This window comes from Salvelinus fontinalis, chromosome 14 (genome assembly GCF_029448725.1).
Source record: "Salvelinus fontinalis isolate EN_2023a chromosome 14, ASM2944872v1, whole genome shotgun sequence".
In the NCBI taxonomy this organism is placed as follows: Eukaryota; Metazoa; Chordata; class Actinopteri; order Salmoniformes; family Salmonidae; genus Salvelinus; species Salvelinus fontinalis.
Genome location: NC_074678.1, coordinates 13,145,399 through 13,151,398, shown reverse-complemented (window position 1 = coordinate 13,151,398; position 6,000 = coordinate 13,145,399).

Sequence of the window (6,000 nt, the reverse complement as noted above, 5' to 3'; positions counted from 1 at the left end):
AGCTGGGCTAGACAATCTGGACCCCTACAAACCAGCTGGGCTAGACAAACTAGACCCCTACAAACCAGCTGGGCTAGACAATCTGGACCCCTACAAATCAGCTAGACTAGACAATCTGGACCCCTACAAACCAGCTGGGCTAGACAATCTGGACCCCTACAAACCAGCTGGGCTAGACAAACTAGACCCCTACAAATCAGCTGGGCTAGACAATCTGGACCCCTACAAATCAGCTGGGCTAGACAATCTGGACCCCTACAAACCAGCTGGACTAGACAATCTGGACCCCTACAAATCAGCTAGACTAGACAATCTGGACCCCTACAAATCAGCCGGGCTAGACAATCTGGACCCCTACAAATCAGCCGGGCTAGACAATCTGGACCCTTACAAATCAGCTGGGCTAGACAATCTGGACCCCTACAAATCAGCTGGGCTAGACAATCTGGACCCCTACAAATCAGCTGGGCTAGACAATCTGGACCCCTACAAATCAGCTGGGCTAGACAATCTGGACCCCTACAAATTAGCTGGGCTAGACAATCTGGACCCCTACAAATCAGCTGGGCTAGACAATCTGGACCCCTACAAACCAGCTGGGCTAGACAATCTGGACCCCTACAAACCAGCTGGGCTAGACAATCTGGACCCCTACAAATCAGCTGGGCTAGACAATCTGGACCCCTACAAACCAGCTAGACAATCTGGACCCCTACAAATCAGCTGGGCTAGACAATCTGGACCCCTACAAATCAGCTGGGCTAGACAATCTGGACCCCTACAAATCAGCTGGGCTAGACAATCTGGACCCCTACAAACCAGCTGGGCTAGACAATCTGGACCCCTACAAACCAGCTGGGCTAGACAATCTGGACCCCTACAAATCAGCTGGGCTAGACAATCTGGACCCCTACAAATCAGCTGGGCTAGACAATCTGGACCCCTACAAATCAGCTGGGCTAGACAATCTGGACCCCTACAAATCAGCTGGGCTAGACAATCTGGACCCCTACAAATCAGCTGGGCTAGACAATCTGGACCCCTACAAACCAGCTGGGCTAGACAATCTGGACCCCTACAAACCAGCTGGGCTAGACAAACTGGACCCCTACAAACCAGCTGGGCTAGACAATCTGGACCCCTACAAATCAGCTAGACTAGACAATCTGGACCCCTACAAACCAGCTGGGCTAGACAATCTGGACCCCTACAAACCAGCTGGGCTAGACAAACTAGACCCCTACAAATCAGCTGGGCTAGACAATCTGGACCCCTACAAATCAGCTGGGCTAGACAATCTGGACCCCTACAAACCAGCTGGACTAGACAATCTGGACCCCTACAAATCAGCTAGACTAGACAATCTGGACCCCTACAAATCAGCCGGGCTAGACAATCTGGACCCCTACAAACCAGCTGGGCTAGACAATCTGGACCCCTACAAATCAGCTAGACTAGACAATCTGGACCCCTACAAATCAGCCGGGCTAGACAATCTGGACCCTTACAAATCAGCTGGGCTAGACAATCTGGACCCCTACAAATCAGCTGGGCTAGACAATCTGGACCCCTACAAATCAGCTGGGCTAGACAATCTGGACCCCTACAAATCAGCTGGGCTAGACAATCTGGACCCCTACAAATTAGCTGGGCTAGACAATCTGGACCCCTACAAATCAGCTGGGCTAGACAATCTGGACCCCTACAAACCAGCTGGGCTAGACAATCTGGACCCCTACAAACCAGCTGGGCTAGACAATCTGGACCCCTACAAATCAGCTGGGCTAGACAATCTGGACCCCTACAAACCAGCTAGACAATCTGGACCCCTACAAATCAGCTGGGCTAGACAATCTGGACCCCTACAAATCAGCTGGGCTAGACAATCTGGACCCCTACAAATCAGCTAGACTAGACAATCTGGACCCCTACAAATCAGCCGGGCTAGACAATCTGGACCCCTACAAACCAGCTGGGCTAGACAATCTGGACCCCTACAAATCAGCTAGACTAGACAATCTGGACCCCTACAAATCAGCCGGGCTAGACAATCTGGACCCCTACAAATCAGCTGGGCTAGACAATCTGGACCCCTACAAATCAGCTGGGCTAGACAATCTGGACCCCTACAAACCAGCTGGGCTAGACAACCTGGACCCCTACAAACCAGCTGGGCTAGACAATCTGGACCCCTACAAATCAGCCGGGCTAGACAATCTGGACCCCTACAAATCAGCTGGGCTAGACAATCTGGACCCCTACAAATCAGCTGGGCTAGACAATCTGGACCCCTACAAATCAGCTGGGCTAGACAATCTGGACCCCTACAAATCAGCTGGGCTAGACAATCTGGACCCCTACAAATCAGCTGGGCTAGACAATCTGGACCCCTACAAATCAGCTGGGCTAGACAATCTGGACCCCTACAAATCAGCTGGGCTAGACAATCTGGACCCCTACAAATCAGCTGGGCTAGACAATCTGGACCCCTACAAATCAGCTGGGCTAGACAATCTGGACCCCTACAAACCAGCTGGGCTAGACAATCTGGACCCCTACAAACCAGCTGGGCTAGACAAACTAGACCCCTACAAACCAGCTGGGCTAGACAATCTGGACCCCTACAAATCAGCTGGGCTAGACAATCTGGACCCCTACAAATCAGCTGGGCTAGACAATCTGGACCCCTACAAATCAGCTGGGCTAGACAATCTGGACCCCTACAAATCAGCTGGGCTAGACAATCTGGACCCCTACAAACCAGCTGGGCTAGACAATCTGGACCCCTACAAACCATCTGGGCTAGACAAACTAGACCCCTACAAACCAGCTGGGCTAGACAATCTGGACCCCTACAAATCAGCTAGACTAGACAATCTGGACCCCTACAAACCAGCTGGGCTAGACAATCTGGACCCCTACAAACCAGCTGGGCTAGACAAACTAGACCCCTACAAATCAGCTGGGCTAGACAATCTGGACCCCTACAAATCAGCTGGGCTAGACAATCTGGACCCCTACAAACCAGCTGGACTAGACAATCTGGACCCCTACAAATCAGCTAGACTAGACAATCTGGACCCCTACAAATCAGCCGGGCTAGACAATCTGGACCCCTACAAATCAGCTGGGCTAGACAATCTGGACCCCTACAAACCAGCTAGACAATCTGGACCCCTACAAATCAGCTGGGCTAGACAATCTGGACCCCTACAAATCAGCTGGGCTAGACAATCTGGACCCCTACAAATCAGCTAGACTAGACAATCTGGACCCCTACAAATCAGCCGGGCTAGACAATCTGGACCCCTACAAACCAGCTGGGCTAGACAATCTGGACCCCTACAAATCAGCTAGACTAGACAATCTGGACCCCTACAAATCAGCCGGGCTAGACAATCTGGACCCCTACAAATCAGCTGGGCTAGACAATCTGGACCCCTACAAATCAGCTGGGCTAGACAATCTGGACCCCTACAAACCAGCTGGGCTAGACAATCTGGACCCCTACAAACCAGCTGGGCTAGACAATCTGGACCCCTACAAATCAGCTGGGCTAGACAATCTGGACCCCTACAAACCAGCGGGCTAGACAATCTGGACCCCTACAAATCAGCTGGGCTAGACAATCTGGACCCCTACAAATCAGCTGGGCTAGACAATCTGGACCCCTACAAATCAGCTGGGCTAGACAATCTGGACCCCTACAAATCAGCTGGGCTAGACAATCTGGACCCCTACAAATCAGCTGGGCTAGACAATCTGGACCCCTACAAACCAGCTAGACAATCTGGACCCCTACAAATCAGCTGGGCTAGACAATCTGGACCCCTACAAATCAGCTGGGCTAGACAATCTGGACCCCTACAAATCAGCTAGACTAGACAATCTGGACCCCTACAAATCAGCCGGGCTAGACAATCTGGACCCCTACAAACCAGCTGGGCTAGACAATCTGGACCCCTACAAATCAGCTAGACTAGACAATCTGGACCCCTACAAATCAGCCGGGCTAGACAATCTGGACCCTTACAAATCAGCTGGGCTAGACAATCTGGACCCCTACAAATCAGCTGGGCTAGACAATCTGGACCCCTACAAATCAGCTGGGCTAGACAATCTGGACCCCTACAAATCAGCTGGGCTAGACAATCTGGACCCCTACAAATTAGCTGGGCTAGACAATCTGGACCCCTACAAATCAGCTGGGCTAGACAATCTGGACCCCTACAAACCAGCTGGGCTAGACAATCTGGACCCCTACAAACCAGCTGGGCTAGACAATCTGGACCCCTACAAATCAGCTGGGCTAGACAATCTGGACCCCTACAAACCAGCTAGACAATCTGGACCCCTACAAATCAGCTGGGCTAGACAATCTGGACCCCTACAAATCAGCCGGGCTAGACAATCTGGACCCCTACAAATCAGCTGGGCTAGACAATCTGGACCCCTACAAACCAGCTAGACAATCTGGACCCCTACAAATCAGCTGGGCTAGACAATCTGGACCCCTACAAATCAGCTGGGCTAGACAATCTGGACCCCTACAAATCAGCTGGGCTAGACAATCTGGACCCCTACAAATCAGCCGGGCTAGACAATCTGGACCCCTACAAACCAGCTGGGCTAGACAATCTGGACCCCTACAAATCAGCTAGACTAGACAATCTGGACCCCTACAAATCAGCCGGGCTAGACAATCTGGACCCCTACAAATCAACTGGGCTAGACAATCTGGACCCCTACAAATCAGCTGGGCTAGACAATCTGGACCCCTACAAACCAGCTGGGCTAGACAATCTGGACCCCTACAAACCAGCTGGGCTAGACAATCTGGACCCCTACAAATCAGCTGGGCTAGACAATCTGGACCCCTACAAACCAGCTAGACAATCTGGACCCCTACAAATCAGCTGGGCTAGACAATCTGGACCCCTACAAATCAGCTGGGCTAGACAATCTGGACCCCTACAAATCAGCTGGGCTAGACAATCTGGACCCCTACAAATCAGCTGGGCTAGACAATCTGGACCCCTACAAATCAGCTGGGCTAGACAATCTGGACCCCTACAAATCAGCTGGGCTAGACAATCTGGACCCCTACAAACCAGCTAGACAATCTGGACCCCTACAAATCAGCTGGGCTAGACAATCTGGACCCCTACAAATCAGCTGGGCTAGACAATCTGGACCCCTACAAATCAGCTAGACTAGACAATCTGGACCCCTACAAATCAGCCGGGCTAGACAATCTGGACCCCTACAAACCAGCTGGGCTAGACAATCTGGACCCCTACAAATCAGCTAGACTAGACAATCTGGACCCCTACAAATCAGCCGGGCTAGACAATCTGGACCCTTACAAATCAGCTGGGCTAGACAATCTGGACCCCTACAAATCAGCTGGGCTAGACAATCTGGACCCCTACAAATCAGCTGGGCTAGACAATCTGGACCCCTACAAATCAGCTGGGCTAGACAATCTGGACCCCTACAAATTAGCTGGGCTAGACAATCTGGACCCCTACAAATCAGCTGGGCTAGACAATCTGGACCCCTACAAACCAGCTGGGCTAGACAATCTGGACCCCTACAAACCAGCTGGGCTAGACAATCTGGACCCCTACAAATCAGCTGGGCTAGACAATCTGGACCCCTACAAATCAGCTAGACAATCTGGACCCCTACAAATCAGCTGGGCTAGACAATCTGGACCCCTACAAATCAGCTGGGCTAGACAATCTGGACCCCTACAAATCAGCTAGACTAGACAATCTGGACCCCTACAAATCAGCCGGGCTAGACAATCTGGACCCCTACAAACCAGCTGGGCTAGACAATCTGGACCCCTACAAATCAGCTAGACTAGACAATCTGGACCCCTACAAATCAGCCGGGCTAGACAATCTGGACCCCTACAAATCAGCTGGGCTAGACAATCTGGACCCCTACAAATCAGCTGGGCTAGACAATCTGGACCCCTACAAACCAGCTGGG